The sequence below is a fragment of the Rhamphochromis longiceps genome, linkage group LG23 (genome assembly GCF_057381845.1).
Source record: "Rhamphochromis longiceps isolate RC_006_pf linkage group LG23, R_longiceps_female_GT1.1, whole genome shotgun sequence".
NCBI classification, from domain to species: domain Eukaryota; kingdom Metazoa; phylum Chordata; class Actinopteri; order Cichliformes; family Cichlidae; genus Rhamphochromis; species Rhamphochromis longiceps.
In genome coordinates, this window is record NC_140578.1 from 47,495,895 (window position 1) to 47,515,316 (window position 19,422).

At 43.0% G+C, this 19,422-nt stretch overlaps 1 protein-coding gene across 1 annotated transcript in view; it reads left to right on the plus strand.

The window, feature by feature from the left end:
- The first annotated feature begins 6,295 nt into the window (after positions 1-6,295).
- nlgn4xa (neuroligin 4 X-linked a) overlaps positions 6,296-19,422 on the plus strand; it is a 134,291-nt gene continuing 121,164 nt past the window's right edge. The window contains exon 1 of the mRNA XM_085397741.1: positions 6,296-6,610. The gene's annotated coding sequence lies outside the window, so the exon portion shown is untranslated. The remainder of the gene's footprint in view (positions 6,611-19,422) is intronic.

The following is a 19,422-nucleotide window of genomic DNA, read 5'->3' on the forward strand; positions in this document are numbered from 1 at the left end:
TTCTCAGGACACTATCCATCCTAATGGCTACTGTAGCAGCAGTCAATTCCAGGCGGGGTATGGTAGGAGGCCTGAGAGGCGCCACTCTGGACTTGCCCATCATAAATGCACATTGTGTCTCATTGCTCGTGTTACGCATGAGTAGGTAGCTGACTGAGCCATATGCATCCTCACTTGCGTCTGCAAAGTGATGTAGTTGTGCAAATACATCATTTCCAAAATCTTTGGGCTTGAAACATCTTGCAACTGAGAAGTGTTCCAAAGCAGGAAGGCTGGTTAACCAGTCAGTCCACCGCCTCTTTATGTGCTCAGGTAAGTCGTCATCCCACCCGATCTTCAATCTGCACAATTCCTGCAGGGTAATCTTTGCTGGCAAGACTGCTGGCGCCAAAATGCCTAATGGGTCATACACTGATCCAATGACAGAAAGAAGTCCTCTTCTTGTGAATGGGCGATCTTTGATGTTGATCTTAAATCTGAATGTGTCTGACTCAACACACCAATTGAGACCAAGGGCCCTCTCAAGTGGAAGTTTGCCATGATCCATGTCCAGGCTTTTCATTTCTGCTGCCAGTTCAGACTTTGGGATGGAGTCAAGCACCTTCCTTCGGTTGCTCACCCATTTGTTGAGACGGAAGCCTCCGTTGGCACAGATTTTCATTAGATCTTGACACATTGATATAGCTGCCTCCTCCGTAGCGACAGACTTGAGACAGTCATCAACGTAAAAGTTCTGCAATACTGTTTGAACAACTTCAGCTCTGAACTGCCTACTCTGGTCTTCAGCACACTTCCTCAAAGCGAAATTGGCACAACTGGGTGAGGATGTGGCCCCAAACAAATGCACAGTCATCTTGTGCTCAGTCAAAGCTTGATTGCAGTCGCCACCTGTCCACCAGAGGAACCTAAGTAAGTCAGAGTCACCGTCAGGCACCTTCACCTGGTGAAACATTGCTTCAACGTCTGCAATAATTGCAACAGGTTCCTGTCTAAATCGTATGACAACACCAATGAGACTGCTGGTCAAATCTGGACCCTGAAGAAGTTGATCATTCAGGGATGTGCCCTGATAGGATGCTGCACAGTCGAACACAACTCTTAATTTCTGCTTCACAGGGTGGTACACGGCGTGATGGGGTATATACCACACTTTTCCTTCTTTGTGCGCCAGTTCATCATTTGACAGTTGTACTGCATAGCCCTTTTTAAGAAGGTCTTCCATGAAGTCTGTGTACTCTTGTCGGAAGCAGTCATTCCTGAGAAATTTAAGCCTCAAGTTACGTGCTCGTTGTTCAGCGACTGAGCGATTATTTGGCATGTTGACCAATCTGTTCTTCAGAGGTAGACATATTGTATAGTGGCCATCCATCAGTTTTGCAGATTCCATGGCCATGCCCATAAACTGATGGTCCTCTCTTGACATTTCCACTTCATCATGTTTTCCTCCCTCTGGAAAATCCACCATGAACTGTTGAAGCCACAGGTTCTCTAAACGGCTCACTGATATGCGGTTTGCATTAGCCTTGGCTGGGTTTCTCTTGTCTGCATGACAGCCAGTTTCTCTCAAAGGTCCATTCACAGTCCAACCTAGCTTGGTTCTTACAGCATACGGTCCATTACCTACACTGCTTACAACCTCCCATGGCTCCATTGCTTTAGGTACATTTGCTCCGATGAGCAATCCAATGTCAGTCTCAATTCGAGGCAGTTTTACTTCTTTAAGGTAAGGCCACTTTTCGAGATCCTTCTGTAGGGGTATGTTTTCTTTTCCTACAGGTATTGTCCTTTGTGTGAAGACATCTGGCAGATCAATAAAGTCGTCACCAGATAAACTACTGACCTCCAAGCCTGACACTACATGAGTACAGACAGGTTTCTCTTCATTCATAGTTTTCAGTAGTATGTCAGTTTTCCTTCCAGTGATCTTCAATTTGTCCATTAATGTCTCTGTACAGAATGTGGCAGAGCTTCCTGGGTCCAAGAAGGCGTAAGTCTGCACTACTACACTTCCCTTTTTGGCTTTGACCTGTACAGGAACTATTGCAAGTGTGCAGTTATCTTCCCCGGCCCCAGTTGGCCCACAATCCTCAGACTCTGCACAGACAAAGGCACTTAAGATCGTTTGACTTTCACTGTTCTTAGTTTTCTTCTCTGTGTCAGCATCTGTGTCCCTTTTCTTAATATGCAACAATGTATGATGAGCAAGAGAACATACCTCACAGCTCACCTTTCTCTTACAAAGTTTGCTCATGTGACCTTGCTTCAAACAGCTAAAACACAGTCCTTTGCCTTTCAAAAATTCCAACTTTTCATTGTGTGGCTTGCCCTTAAACTTACCACACAGGTCTATGATGTGCCCACCGTTACAGAACAGACATGCCTGTGGAGTGGGTTTCACATAATTTGTGTTTTCCATTGGCTTTGTGTCTTTCTCCTGCATGTCCAATGGTATGGCACTGGTGGTGAATGACTTCTTCATTACAACCCTTTTCTGATCCTTGTTACTGTTTTGTTTAATGGTGAATGGTTTAGCAGTGGTGCTATCCTTTATGTCACCAAAAACAGGGTGAAGTGCAATTTTGGCTTGTTTATTAACCCTTTAGAGCCGATCGGAGCGGGAACGCTCTGTTATGCGTAACTATTTTTAAATCCCAGTAGCACTGCAACCACGTAAGGTAGCGCAAAAATTTTTTTTGCATATGAAACCGGAGGAGTTGTACTTACATCTGATGCCATCAGCTTGTCCTAGGTCACGGTTTCCTTCCACATAAAGCTTTGCAAAAACTGCATAAAAAGCGCTTGCAGGAACAAAAACATAATATTCCAGAAACACGCTTTACCGATCTGATCAGCTGTTCAAAACACTTCCTACGTTGGAATAGACGTCAGCGCGAACTTTTGCATTTCCGCCATTACCTGCCCGAAACCGGAAGTGACGTCATTTTCGCGGAAATGTAGTCTTTTTTGCGATCAGGGCCTCAGGGCCTATACTGCTCTTTTTAAAAGTTATCTTTGACTTTATGACTTTCTGTGTCGTTTCTGGGATTCTTAGGACTCATATTGCACTGCTGGAAATAGTTTATTTTGATGCATATGCTGCTTTTTTGCAAATTTGCAGTATAATATTTATTTTCGTTTTTCCTGCAGTGTATAAAAATTGGTGTATTTCAAAAATAAAACTATGAAGACACTCAAAATAAATTTCCTGTGGTGGGAAACTATTTTGTGCAACTTTTTTGTATTTACAGTTTTGAGGGATAAGACTCTTAAATTTCTCTAACTACAAATATATGTTAAAAAATCAAAAACGATTTTCAATTTTTTTGTAGTTTATTGCACTTTTTTGCAATTTATGTAATTACTATGCACTTAATGAATACATATTATTAAAATCTGGGCTATAATGGTTGTATTGATGTATAGCAACTTGAAATGCTCCCAAAAATGGCTCCACAGCATGTAAAAATATAATATAAGCTCTGGCGGACTTGGTTCTATGGTAGGTCTTAAAGGGTTAATAAACTCCACCAAATCCTTGAACTTGACTCTTCTGTCGCCTCGCTCTTGCATACCACACACAACAGATCTCCACCTTTCACGTAACTTGTATGGAAGTTTTGCTACAATGGCTTTCAAGCTTGCGACGTTATCAAGTTCCTCCATGTAACTCACTTCAGCCATGGTGTTACAGCAAGCTGTCAGAAAGAGTGAAAACGCATTTAAAGCTTCTGCATCTTCTGGCTCGATAGGTGCCCAGTTTGAGACCTTGTTCATGTAGGCTACAGCAACTTTGTAGTCATTTCCAAAATGCTCTTTAAGGAGCTGTTTAGCCTTGTGATAGCCTACATCTGGCTTCATATGAAGGCAGCTCTTTATTAGCTCTTTCGGCTGTCCATTAGTGAACTGCTCTAAGAAGTAGAGGCGGTCCTTAGGACTTTCAGTGCGAGACTCTACTCCGTGCTCAAAGGCGCTTACAAATGTATTGTAATCTAGAGGATCACCACTAAAGGTAGGGATGTCTAAAGGTGGCAATGTCATCATTTTTTGTTGTTTCACCATCAGCTCAGTTATATTATTCTGACGTGTCATAACAGTACAGAGCGTTTCAACTGCTTGCTCATCTGCTGCAAAATCCACTCTAGACTGCTGCGTACCAATAGGGTGATTTTGTAAAGGCATGAATTCCCCATATCCATTTTCTGTGTTGGTGACTGGAGTTTGACTTACAGGTAATGGTATGAATCCAGAATCAATAGTCGTTGGGTATGCAGGACTCACATGTGACGAGCGCTCATTTTCAAAACTCTCTAATACCTTTAATTTAGCATCAGAGGCGGCAATAGCAGTTTGCAGATCTAGCTGCTCTCTTTTTGCTTTCAACTCAGTTTCCTGTCGTTCAAGCTCTTGTTTTTGTTTGAGAGCAGTTGCTTGTGCGAGCAATGTGGCCCTCTCCATTTCAGCTTTGAGGCGTACTGAGGAAGCAGTGGACACTTGGCTCCCAACGGCTGACCTGCGCTTCCTGCTTTTACTGCTTAATGCAGCGGACATCACAGAAACACTGTCGGAAGGCTGGATGTCTGCATCACACTGTTTAGCTTGTTCTGTGCGCTCCTCAGCTGCTTTAACCCACGTTTCCACATGTTGCATAAATCCACGAATACGACTAGCATTAGGTTCATACCAAGCACTTTGGTCCTTTTCAAATTCTTCCTCATGCATTAATACTCTCAAACTATCATTTATCTTACACAGTTCTCCAAATGAATCTTGGTAGTCTAAACGCAATTTCTGCTTAACAGCATTCACGTTAGCATCATCTTCCATTAGCCGTTCGAGCTGATTAGCTTGGCTAGTTAGGTGGCCTAGCTTAGCCTTTCTAGACTGGGTCAACCTCTGCAGCTTTTCCTCGACAGCCTTTTCTGTCATTTTTGATTCTCTTTTTCCACACACTAGTTCTTCATCACTCTCATGCATTATGACAAATTTCCACAGTAGCAAAGCTTGTTTTCACTGCTTACCGTGATTCTTCCTCCAAGTAGGCTATTACCTTCAATCCACAGTGCACGGCGTTGCTAAACATGATCCTTTTCAGTATTCCTTTTCCCAAAAAAGGAGCAAGAGGGGTTTTCTGACTAAATGTAGGGTAATTTCCAATAAACCAAGTTCAAAAAAGAAGAGTCTATGGCTGACGCGTGTTCCTGGTTTCCAAAAGAAATGCTTCCAGTTGCATTTTGATTTGAAGACTGTTTATTTATTACAAACTGAAGATGTGACAATGAACTCCTTCCTAAAAGGCATGACAGTTCCAAAAAATAGCAGTTATCCAGAACTAGCTGTGCACACGGTCAGAAAACCGTGAGACTCCTAACCTCTCTGTCCATGCTCCTCCCCTTCCCTCTCACACAGGGTTTTATGCTACTATTGCACTTACATACTTAAAGTGAGAGGTACCCCCTTTTAGGTTCCAATCCCAAAACAGTGACTTAAAATTACTTTATGTAAACACATATATTTTCACATTTATTAATCCTGAAAAGATGACCTATGTAATGAATCTATGAATTATAAAACAAACATGAACTCAATCGTAAATAAAAATATAAAGCAGACGTCTGGCGCTTACATGTATATATGTATATATACACACACACACACACACACACACACACACACACACACATATATATATATATATATATATATATATATATATATATATATATATATATATATATATATATATATATATATATGAACAACCGCAGCTGACACAAAGTGCTGTACATTGGAACTATATAATAAAATTACATAAGATATAAATAAAAGCAAAAGTAAAATAATTAATTAAATAACTAATTTCATTACAAGAGAAACTGAGTCTCACTGAGGTTAAAAGCCAAAAGCGGGATTTAAGACGTGATTTAAAAGTGGACAGTGAAGTTTAGGATAATCTGACAGTGCTAACCTGTCAGATTATCCTAAACTATGACAAGAATAGGAAGACAAAGTTTTTCATTTGCATGAGTGCAAAGCCTGCCTTGTGATTGTGAGCTATTGTGCAGTGATGTTAGCACCCAGAACCGGGTTTGAAGAGTAGCTGGTGCCATGCTCCATGCCAGAGCTGCCACAACTCAGCGGCTGGTTAAGGGTGATGGAGAGAATGCGGCAATCCATTGGCTGCAGGCTTAGTATATTTCAGTCGGTGTAGTCCAATGGCAAGCGAGAGAGAGAGAGAGAGACCTGGTTTCTCTATCACTAATCTTGTCCGCGCAATACACTCGGTCTGCGAGAGCAATTAGATTCAGCACCGTTTCCAGTGCCTCTGCAGTGACTCATTGAAACATCTTCTGTGCTGATAAAGCCGCATCTCTATTCTCCCATACCACACACACACACACACACACACACACACACACACACTCAGTCTGTCTCAAAGACACATGCTGGACGTACAGTTAACTGTGTTCAGAGCGCAAAGACTGCGCGTCTTACTTTGGATTTGCAGAGCAGCGGGTTGGACGTGGACTTTATTGCGTTTTTCTTATGTGGTGTGTATTTCGCCTGAAGTCGGGACTTACATTTAAGTCAGACGTTGGTGATACAGGCTGAGGTAAGTGCGCTGCCGGCGGGATGTCATGGCGAGCCTCACAGCTTTCCCGAGCGAGAAATAACAGTGTAGATTTATAGAGAAGGGGAGAAGGTCTGTGCGTTTCCATGGGCTGACCCCCTCCTCTGCTGTCTCGCAACATAGCACAGTCCAAAGGGGATTCTTCCAGACACTGGTAACCTTAATAGAATCAGGCTTTTCCTTTTTACAGTTGGAAAAACTGTTAGGAGTCTGGCATGGCGATTTTTTCACCTGAAAACCCCGCAGCACGACAGGCTTGTTCTTGCGCACTTTCATTAGACTCCAGTTCACGTGAACGTGTTGATTAGAGAAACGATTTGCTGCAGTAAAGATGTCGGTTGATGCAGAAGATGATAAACATACATCTCAAATCCCGAACTGCACTTTTTGTTTATTTGTGTATTTCTGTGTAGACACGCAGACTTGGAATCGTGTCTTAAACCAAACTCTGCGCCCGTTGAACAGCTCGGTTACCTTTATTGCGACAGCGCCGACACGATAGGCGGATGTATTCCACCAGCTTAAAAACGTTTTTCCCTCTAGGTGGCAAAACGTTTCAACACGCCACACACTCGCGTTTTTCCACAACTCTTGTGTGTATGGGATGCAACAAAGACGGGCATCTTCCAGCAGGACTTCTCTGCGTGCGTCTCTATCGAAGCATCCACAAGATGGTGGTGTGGATATCTGTACGTGGATTTTGAGAAAAAGGGAGGAAAAAAACAGGAAAAAAGGCGGTTAGAGTGGAAGGTTGAGTGGGGTTTGTCTCTTGCGTGGATATTTACAGCTTCATCGCTGCTAATGCTGTGGTTTCAATGGATCTGTGGCATTCACACTGGCTCCGTAACAGCAGCAGATTGCAGTTCCACACAGGCTGCTGGTTTAAAAACGGATGACCTTGTATGTGTTGTCATTCATGAACGCACAATGGAGTGGTGAACTTGGTGCAAAAGGGACCATAAAAACATAGACACACCCAGAAAATAGATGTGATGTGTGAACATCAGGTGAAACATATGTTTTGCATTTGAAAGCCGCTGCAGGAGTATTATTGATTATTATTGATAATCATATGATTCTCTAAAGAAATACATTCTTCAAACACCAAGACTTGAGTTTAGCAAAGCTTTGATTCATTCTGATGTGTGTGTGTGTGGGGGGGGGGGGGGGGGTAACTCTCTCTCATGTTCAAAGAAGGGTGCTTGAAAGCATCATCTCTCTTAGAGAATGTTTTTACTGTTGCATGTTGATGGCATGAGCTACGCGCTTGGGCCTACCTTAACTTTTAGTTCATTGTGTCACTGGTGTCCACAGGGGCCAATGCAAAGGGCCGGCTCCTCTGTGATGGTAGAATAAGCAAACAGAGATGGACCCGACTCATGCTTAGCCAGTGGTTGTTCTGCCACCATGTTACCACACATGTGAGGGTGTGGAGTGTGAGTTTACCCCACAATGGCTTCTGTGGGTAGTTCATGTTTTGTCAAGTCAAGTCAAGTCAAGTTTATTTATAGAGCACATTTAAAAACAACCAAGGCTGACCAAAGTGCTGTACAGTAAATACAGATAAAAATACAATAGAACACAATTTCGTAAAACACCTCGCTGATCAAATAAAAAATAAATAAACAAATTAATTAAACCTTTCTAAAAGCCAATGAAAAGAGGTGAGTTTTAAGAGCAGTTTTAAAAGTTTCTAGGCTTTTGGAGAATCTGATGTGAGGAGGTAAACTGTTCCACAGTCTGGGTGCAGCCACAGCAAACGCCCTCTCTCCCTTTGTCTTTAATTTATACCTGGGAACATCTAAAAGCATCAGATTGGCTGACCTCAAAGATCTCCTGGGGCGATAAGTACTAAGGAGTTCTGACAGGTAAGAAGGTGCAGTGCCATTTAAAACCTTAAAAGCCAGCAGTAAGATTTTAAAATCAATCCTAAAAGCAACTGGGAGCCAGTGGAGAGAGCAGAGAACCGGAGTGATGTGGTCTCTTTTTTTTGAACCGGTCAACAGGCGAGCGGCAGCGTTCTGCACCAGTTGAAGGCGATGTAGACAGGAACGATCTAGGCCAGCATAGAGGGAATTGCAGTAGTCCAGCCGTGAAGTAATAAAAGCATGGACCACTCTTTCTAGATTGTTCCTGCAAAGGTAAGACTTGACTTTGGCTAAAATCCGTAAATGACACCTGATGGGATGAGCCTGGCAAACACAAAGTGTCAGTGCATTTTCACATGCTGCTCAAAGCAGGTGGTCTTCTCCCTGACATTTGCAGGTTATGTTTACGTTAGATTGGTTACATAATTGGGGTACTTTCTCACATTGCTGCTAAACTGGAACAGGAATTACTTGGCACATGGGGTGTGTGTTTTTAGTAGAGTACTGTATGGAAACGTTTAGGTCTATGGCAACCTGCTAGCAACATGGTTGCTAGTAAGTATGAATACTTTCTTGTAAACATCTTGACCCCTTTATGCACATTTTCTATCAATGTGTCCATAAATTGGCAGAATTAGAGGGAGTTACCCACAGTTAATGTAAAAAATCAGACATCAGGCCCTTAAGTGGCTTGGCTGTGAAGAAAGTCCCAGCATTGTTATGCTACCATTACAAGACTTCTTGCAAAGTGCAGCCTCCTTGCTATTTATACCATTGCACCCCGTTGCAAGGGCCTGCCTTTATCAGGAAGAAGAAATTAAAAGTTAATGTTGTCGATTACAAGCTGATAAAAAATCAGATTGGGTTCTTTTTCCCTGAGAAATGTTTCTTTACAAAATTAAAATGATTAGTCTGCTTTCTCTAGGATACGGTGGCCGCGCATCGAGATCCCACACACTTCAAAAATCACCCTGTGATGATTAAACCAATCTTCAGACAAGTTATGAAAAACGAGATGATGAAGTTATTTGACTCGCCAAGGGATCAGAGTTAGCCTCCGGGTGCTTCTAGTGCTAAGCAGTCATATTGATGCAAAGAGCTCACAGTCAATAGTTATTGATCAGCACAAACATTTTATGTCATTTATATGAAATGCTATGAAATCTTTGAACTATATCGAAATGACTTTTGAGATGAAGAGCACAGGTGTAAACGTCATCGTCCTGGTAAAGGATACTTCAGGAAAACACATATTTAAGAAGCTAACAACTTGAGTCACTCATCATGTTTGTGTAACATAAGAAGGAGAAAATAGAGACATTCTTCACATCACAGCATATCTGAGTTTCTTTCTCTGGTTTAAAACCAATGTTAGTAGGCGAGATGGAAAATGCAAAACAGACATGCTATCTATCTATCTATCTATCTATCTATCTATCTATCTATCTATCTATCTATCTATCTATCTATCTATCTATCTATCTATCCATCCATCCATCCATCCATCCATCCATCCATCCATCCATCCATCCATCCATCCATCCATCCATCCATCCATCCATCCGGCCTTAGCACATCAGAGTGATTGCTGGAATTTCCCAAGTTTCATAGCATGTGTTTTAGGAGCGTTGGCCTCTTTCACACTTTCCCTGTTGCTGCTTAAGACACTTTTACAGTGAAGAGGGATTTAAGATCATTTATCCTTCAAATATTTCAGATTATTCAGATTTATTGGATGCCTTCATTAAAAAGCTTAGAATTTTCTTTAAAAATGTATTTTTCTCTTTTTTCTGCATGTGATATGCTCGTTTATTGTCTTGTTCTTTCATGCAACATCTACTAGTTATCTTCTGTCTAAGATGAGGCAGCTAGCTGTGGGTAGCATTTTCATTCATTGTTCCTTCACTTATTACCAACCAAAGCAGCCTCAAACCCCGATGCTCCCTCCACTTTCCTTTAAATTTGTGGTGATATTTTGTTGTTGGTGTGCAGTTTGATGTTGGCAGCACAGATTTCTTTGGTGGCGCTGCTCTAAAGTCAGCTGATCCAAGTAGCTTCTGGAGAAATGACACGTTTACTTTTTCCAGCCTGTAATCCATTACTGATTACTCACTATGTTCAAGAAAGACAGTGGTTGTTTCTGTAAAGTGGAGATTCTGAAAAAAACGAGTGTGTTATTAGCTTTGTCAGATTGTGTGCTTTGTTGTTATGACTTAGATGAATCTCAGAACAGTTTTATTAATAATCAATGCAGAAATCCTGACAACTCTAAAAGATTTACTTTTTCTTGCAACTGTATGTTGCAGTTCTATTGTTTTATGTCTGTTCAACTTCCTGTGATAGCCACAGGAGTAGAGAGTGCCTGACTGGATCATTTTATGATGATTGAAATGCAAATGACAGACTGCGGCTTCATTGATATTCATAAGACGTATCTCATATAATCATTACGAGTCAGAACAATGTTCACAATCTCCTGTGTGCTTCTGTCAAGGAGACCTATGGATGCATACTCTGTATTCAGCTCGAGCCATCTGAAGGACTTTTTTGAAAAACACAAACACACCCTATCCCCCAAACACACATCATAAAATGCCCCATTACTGCAAGTAATATAAACTCTGTCAATTTATCACACACACACACACACAAGGGAAAAAAAGAAAAACAAGCATATACCCTCAGTTAAGAATGAGTAACAATTTCATTTCATTTGCTGCATTTATGCTTTTACTGTTTGGTGACTCCTGTGCTGCCATGCGAGGCAGCGTGAACATAATAGGAGCCAGTGATGTACAGCCTGCGGTTGTAGTCAAACACCAAACAACTGCTCACTAAAATCAATACATCTTCTGTTAAATATATGTTGAATATATGCAGTTATATAATGTTACAGTGAATAAAAGCCCTTGCCCATTTTCAAAGGCATATAGCTTATTTCACATCATTTTCATTAATAAGACTTTTAAATGAGTCGAAACTTGCTTTTTCCTTATTATTTATATGCAAACATGTATAATGTTTTTATTTATGGGTTCCCTGTGTTAAGTAACCTGTAGTGGCTTGAAAAGCCAAAATTGTATTAATTCATCCATCAGTAGTTTTCTGCATGCGCTGATGAAGACATAACACTATGGCTCTTTTGTGGTGGAGGTTTTATTGCCCTTGGGAACTTGTAGAGCAATGTAGTGGAAGACCATGGTGGTCTGGTAAATCCTCTGAGGGAGGAAGAAAGTACAGGTGTAGGAGCCATAGAGCCAAGAGGCCGTCCTGCCTGACACCAGTCCTGACTCTTATAAGCACCTGAAACAAGTGAATGCTCAGCATTACCAGGTACACTACCAGTCAAAGTTTGGACACACCTTCTCATTTAATGTTTTTTTCATTATTTTTACTATTTTCTACGTTGTAGATACAAACTGAACACATCAAATTCACGAAGAAAGATATATGGAGTTATGTAGCAAAGAAAAAAATTGAGGAATAACTTTAAATATGTTTTATATTTAGATTCCTGACAGTAGCCGCCCTCTGCTGTGTCGACAGCTGCAAACCCTCGGCCTTCTCTCAGTGAGCTTCATGATGTCATCACCTGACATGGTTTCACCTCACAGGTGAGCCTGTCAGGGTTCATTGGTGGAGTTTCTTGCCTTCTTAATGACGTTGGCACCATCAGTTGTGTTGTGCAGCAGTCAGGTTGGTGCACAGCTGACAGCCCTATTTGACAACTGTTAGAATTCATATTATGACAAGAACCAATCGGAGTAGAGAGAAACAACAGCCCATCATTACTTTAAGAACTGAAGCTCAGTCAGTCCGGAAAATTGCTAAAACTTTGAATGTGTCCCCGAGTGCAGTCGCAGAAACCATCAAGACCACGATGAAACTGTCTGACATGAGGACCAAGAGCCACCTCTGCTGCTGAGGATAAATTCATTAATGCGGTAAATCTCCGTTAACGAGTTACCACGGATCGTTAAAGAGCTAACGGTGCTAACGCGTTGACACCGTGCAGCCCACACGGGCTGATCCGTGGTAACTCGTTAACAGGATTTACTTTAATGCAGTTATGGTGTTAACGTCATTTTAACTAGATCCATGCTGACAGCACTAATTATTATTAAAAATCATTACTTAAACATAATTTTGTGAATGCTTTGTAAAGTTGCTCTCAAAAACCTAAAAGAAAACTCGGTGCCAAATGAAGAAAATTTCAAGAAAGATGGATGTTCCAGTACTTTTTTGTTGAGTTCAATAGAAGTGTGAGATGACTTATATGGATTGAGGAATTTGGATATTGACGCTGCAGTTGAAGTAAGTTACCTGACAGCTGACGAGCTGCATGCTGCTGATATTCCAGGTCTTGCTTGTTAAAGCAAGTTCAGGTCAGGGCTTCCAGATGCCCACCTGGAAGCTGTACTCAGAGTTTCATCTGTAACATCCATCAGAGTAAATATGGCTCAGCTGTGTGAACAGAAGTGCTGCCAAGTGGCTGGCAAGAAAGAAAGCACAAATGGACTCAGAGGTGATTAGTTTATTGAGCGCAGTATTACAATATATGCTTTAAAAGGGAAAAAAGCACTAACTGTTAAAAATACATATACAAACAGTGTTGGGGAGTAACGGAATACATGTACCGCCGTTACGTATTTAGAATACAAAATATGAGTAACTGTATTCCGTTACAGTTTAAAAAGGTGGTATTCAGAATACAGTTACTTTGTTGAAATAAATGGATTACACTGCGGTACTGTCCTGTTTCATGTTGTCGCGGGTGAGGACTGTTTGGGTTTTGTTTGACAGCTACGTTCTGTTGTTCCAGGCGGCAGCGTTACGGTTGCCATGGTTACAGGGTGATGCTCTCTCTCTCTCTGTGTTTCCTGGGTGAGAGAGCGCCTTTTCGTTGTTGTTGTGCTAAGCTAACAGGCAGAATGCTACAAGCATAGCTCTAAAGAATGTAGCATCATGGGCAGTGTAGTCCGTGCTGCAGGGAGAATGGACTGCCATACACGTTATGTGTCTGTGAGCGCGAGGAGGGAGAAAAAGGGGAGTGGAAAGGTACGAGTTGTCGTCGAGCAAAAACGGGAGCTGGAAGCATGTAAATATAATAATAACCACTGCAGCCAAGAAGAGAGCCTGACGAGCCCAGTTGTAAGTAAGCTATTAAGACTCGACTGTACACTGTGTTCGTGTTTTCCTCCGAAACAATAAGTTCCGTTGGAGCAGCCTTTCAACGCCTCTCTCTGTCTCTCGCAAGAAAAATTGACCCACACAAGAAAGTAAAGCTATTTTTCGGCTACGAGCCGACAGGGACCCCGCCGTATTAGTCAGAGGTCCCTTTACTACAGTTCGGAGTCGCGGACCTTCAGTAACAGTAATAAATCACAGCAATAGTACATTCACGTTGTTGTAAAAAGCACGATAATATATTAAGTAATCCAAAGTATTCAGAATACGTTACTGTCATTGAGTAACGTAACGGAATACGTTACAGAATACATTTTGGGGCATGTATTCTGTAACGGAATACATTTTAAAAGTAACCTTCCCAACACTGTATACAAATGTATATTTGTGTGTTTTTTTTAGACATATCACTGTAAAAAAAACAAAAAGTGCTGTTTTTACAGGAAAACGCTGGCAGCTGGGGTTACCAGGGACTTCCTGTAAAAAATACAGCAGCAGTAGATAGCTTTACACAGAAGATATGTAAACTGGAGTGGTAAAGGAATCAAATATTTAGAACATATACTAGAAGAAACAGAATTTATTTCATTTGACGGACTAGTTACACAATATGGGATCAACAAGAAAAGACTTTTAGAATATCAACAAATTAAATCCATAGTAAGAAAGAAATTTAAACCGGGTCAAGTTGAACTACAAACACCACCAAGTGCGACACATTTCCTTACTCTTAAAACCCCCAAATTACTATCCAAAATATACAGAATGCTTTCTAAAACAGATGAATCAATATCACTTCCTATTGCAAAATGGGAAGCGGATTTATCAGTTAACTTAGACCTAAACTTCTGGTCTCAGATTTGCTTAAAAACCTTTCATCTAGTTAGAAATCCCAGTCTTCAATTAATTCAATACAAAATATTACATAGAGTGCACTATACAGGTCATCGGATGTTCAAGATGGGCTTTACGTCTACCAACAACTGCTCACACTGCCAAACCAATTCACCGGACAATTATATCCACGCTCTTTGGTTCTGTCCACCAGTTCAGAAGTTTTGGCGCGAGATATGTAAAGACTTATCAAAGTGTCTGAAATGTAACATTCCAACTTCCCCCTTAGTGTGTTTGTTGGGCAGCTTAGATAATGTCACTTCAGAAAAGAATATCGCCCATATGGTTTTCACTGCCCTATGCATAGCCAAGAAAACAGTCCTCATGAACTGGAAAAATAAAAATAATCTTAATTCTAACCAATATAGAAATTATCTATTAGATTACATTAGTCTTGATACAGCCTCTGCCATCACATCAGATCAATTGCTCTGGGCTCCTTTGATCAGCTCCATCACCTAGTGGGGGTGGGGGGTCATAGTTTGGTCCCGCCTTCACTGTTGTGATTGGTGTGGGGGTAGGGACAGGCTCAGGGCGTCGGGGGGGGGGGTCCCCAGGAGCATCTTCCTTGGAGGACTCAACACGGGGTAGCGGTCATGGCCCTTTAAGGGCTCTGTTGGCTCTCAGGTGACTGTTTCCTCGCGGCTGCGTGCAGCGGGGCTAGGGGAGGGTCTGTGCTGAAGGACGTGGGTTACTGACCTGGTAGCCTGGCTGGCCCTGGGTGGGTCCGGGATGGGCGTGAGGTTCTGGGGGCGCTCCGTCTCTGGGCTGGGGCCCTGGCTGGGTCTTGGGGGCTTGGGTCCTGGTTGGTGTGTTGCCGGGGTTGTGGGCGGGTGGGTGCATGGGGCCCAGCCCTGGAGCAGGGTGCCGCCAGTGCATTGAGCCACCTGGGGGGCTCTTCAACTGGTGGGGGAGATTGTCACATCTTGCAGGAACTTTCCTCTCTTCAGGAACTCTCTGCAGGAGGGGGAGATACAGGAGAGGTGGAGGAAGATCTCAGCCTGGGCGTCTATTGTCTCATGTAGTCTGGAAGATGAGTGGATGGTGGGGTGGGTGCAGTTTTCTCTGTGGTGGGGTTGGGTGGACTGTCCCGGGCTCTGTGGGGCCGGGCAGCGCTGCTGTACTGGGCCCCGGTCCGGATGGGCCTGGGCCCCCTTTCCCTGGTGGGTTGAGTATGGGGGTGCCTACTGGGGTCAGCGGGGGAGCTGGCCCCAGGGAGGGGTCACTTGCCCCTCCCTTCCTTCCCTCCCCATCTCCAGCTGCCTCCCCCTTCCCGCTTCACCACAACCACCCACACATGCAGGGCCTTGGAGTAGGGGTATGTCACCAGGGTGCAGAGGAGGCTACCCCCCCCTCTGCCCCTTCTGGCTGCCTGTTTCTCAATTTTATCCCACAACTTAGACATTCACATTACTCACACTCTCATTACACATACATATAGGATCTTGGGGGTGGGCACGCTACACGGACTCCAAAAGACCATCAGGGTGTATACCCCACCTAGGGCTGGGCGATATGACCCAAAATTCATATCTCGATATTTTTTAGCTGGATGGCGATATAAGATATATATCTCGATATTTTTTTTAAGCCATAAAGTAAGAACAAAAAGAGTTCTTAGTCAAAGCTGTGTCCCAGATGTCACACAGGCACTTTTATTAACATACAGCACAGATGTACATGAAAAATTACTCAAAATTAAATTATGAGCATTCATTAAATAATCATGCTCCATAAATAAAAGAAAACAAGGTTGTTTTTGTGCATAACAAAGAGCTCACAATTGTGCAGTCAAAATGTAAACTAAAAGACGCTGAGCGTAATAACAAAGACAGATTTCACAGCTGCTCTGTTCCCAAGTTTTACTGCGTGACTGACAGCCTGGAGTTTGAAATCCGCTTCATAACCACGTCTCTTACAGGTGCCATTTATGGTCCTTATACACACACAATACGGTAATATTACGTTGATGCACAGTACGTATCACTCCGCGAAGCTCCTCGGTAGCCGTAATGCGCCGACAATCTATCAAGCGGTGCAGCTCCGTAGCTTACCAAAGTCGTACTCAAACATTTTTGACAGATTGCTGAGCGCCGTGTTCCACATAAAATCGGTTCGCGGCCATCAAGCACAACCAGAATTCATACATAAGGCGCGCTGTCAACTTTTGAGAGAATGAAAGGATTTTAGGGTTAGCGCTGTTAGCTCGTTAGCGCGGTTAGCTCGTTAGCATGTTTAGCTCGTTAGCACGTTGACGCCGTCCAGCCCCACGCATGGGGCGATGCGCAGTAACTCGTTAACGGAGATTTGCCTTGTCCGTCTTGTCGCTGCCTGCACGTGAAGCGATGGGGTAGGAGGGGGAGTTGTCTTCAGTGAAGGCGAGGCGGAGTAACGTTGCGTAGAGACAAAAGTGGACGAAAGAGAGGCAAACTTGCGGCTCCACAACTATAATTATAACGTAACATAGACTATATCGATATAAAGGATATTGTCACATCTTATATCTCGTATAAAAATATATCGATATGTTTTAAAAACTCGATATATCGCCCAGCTCTAACCCCACCCCTGGCGTCGTTGCCCACCTCTTAATTTTAAATACACGTAGACATTGAGGGCTAGCAGGAGGGACCATGCGCTTACCTGCTGCTCTCTGGCAGGTAGCTCCATGCCCTCCTGGGTTTTAAATGCACCTTAGAACACACATGCATCAACACTACAATGAGCGGGCGGAGGGAGGTTTGGAGTCTTCTTTCACCCCCGTTCTCTGCGGCCTGCTGGAGCGAGGGGGCTAGGAGGAGGAGTTGGCCGTCCGACTGGGGTCTGGAGTGTGGGGCCTCCCTGCTGCTGCGGAGTCGGGGCGGTCTGCCTCTCCCCACCGCAGGGAAAAGGGTAACACCACCTGGGTCTGGGTGCAGTTCCCCCCTCCAGGGGCAAGGGTACCTAGACCCGGTTTGTAGAGTACGCTTGGGGAGTGTGATCGTGTGTACAGCGTCTCTTTATGTCTGTCTCCACGTTGGTTGAGTGTGGAGTAAGTGCATATGAGAGCATGAGGGTGGGAATGGATGTTTGTATCTGTGTGTGCCTGTATGTCTGTGTCTACATGTCAGGTTGGGTATCAGACGCCACCTCTCTGGGGACATCTCAGGCCCTCCAAGGTTTGGAGGCCTATCTCCCCCCGCCCAACACCACCACTACCACCACCACTACTTCCCCTGCCAGTGGCGGACTCCCTCAGACATCGGTGCGTTGGTGGTTCTTTGTGTCCGGGATGGGCGTCTGGGTACACACTGGCTCACTCCTTGGTGGCTGCTTATCGGGGCCTGGAGCCTGGGGCTCGCTAGGGCCACTTCGGGGGTGGGGTACTCTCGGCCTCTCGGTCTGGGGCTCAGTCACTCAGGCACAGCTGGCTGCCGGCAGAGCTCACGGGCACGTCGCTGCAACCCCCCCTGGCTTCTGCTCCACGGAGGCCCCACACTCTGTTGCCCCTCTGTTGGTCTTCCTTGGTCTCTTGTGTTCTGGGGGCCTCTGGATGTCTGGAGTTTTGATCTCCTCCATACCTGCTTCATGCCCTGGAGGACGAGGCTGTGGCCCCCCCACACCCTCTAGCAGATCATTACATGAAGGAACCTTTTAAAAAAGTTTCTGATTCAATCTATTTTTGTCTCTGAAAAAATGTCTCTAAAAATTGTGATGCAAATTGTTGTTGTTTATTTCATGGAATTCATTTCGTAGAGTTCCTGTGATTGTTATGTATATTTTTATCTTGTTTGCATTTTATGTGCACCTGTGGGAATGACCCACTTTTACATGGATAAGGTGACATCCAGTCACCTTATCCTATAATGGTTCGGTCCAGAACCTATTTCAACAATCATCATCCCCATTAATGATGATGTTTATGTGTGAGTGGCTGATTGGGTCATTAGTTTTTTTATTTTCTGTTGTTTTATTTTAAATTAAGCACAAGCTGTTTGGTGTTTTGTAATAGCCCCAATGAAGGCCACAAGCTGAAACATGTTTGTCTGGTAATAAAGTTGTTCCTTAGGGTTTCAGGCAAAAAAAAAAGAGAAAAGAAAAAAAAAAACAGAAAATATGTAAACTGATTTACAGTGAATGAAACACACAACTGTTAAATCTACAAAAAAAGAAATTAATTTCACACAACAATTGTTGTGTATTCATAGAATATTTCCTGTATTTTTTACATGTAATAATTGCTTATTGTGGATCCATAAATTGTAAAATTAAAAGGGAAATGTCAAACAAAAAACTAAATTGAACTGGTAAAACAACGGTGAAACTGTGCATTTTAAATGGAGCTGCTCTTTATATTATACATAAAATCTATTACTATGCTGTATTTTCATGTTTTAATGTAAAATTTGAAATCATAAACCTGCAAACATCTTACTGCTGTGCCTTCACTTAAACATGCAAAAATACATCTTCAGAAAAGACTAGTGAGGAAAATATCACTTTTGGGGAATTCATTTTGCAGCCATCCATCCTCATCCGCTTTATCCGAGGCCGGGTCGCGGGGGCAGCATTTTGCAGCCATTATCAATAAAACAATTGACAACAATTGGATGCATTTTTTCCAACTTACACAACAACTTGCACAGCAGTCACACAATTCAATCAAAATGCTATAAAACTGTGGAACATTGCCACAAAGCAAGAACCATCTTCATTAAACAAGCATGTGGCACACCCTCTACCAGAAAAAGTTACAGTAACCTGTTAAGACTAAAAAATGACATATTGTGCGAAAATTACCGTAATCACCATCCCGCACGACACATACTCTGCTGTCACCACAACCGTGGCCCTGGTCGATCGTGG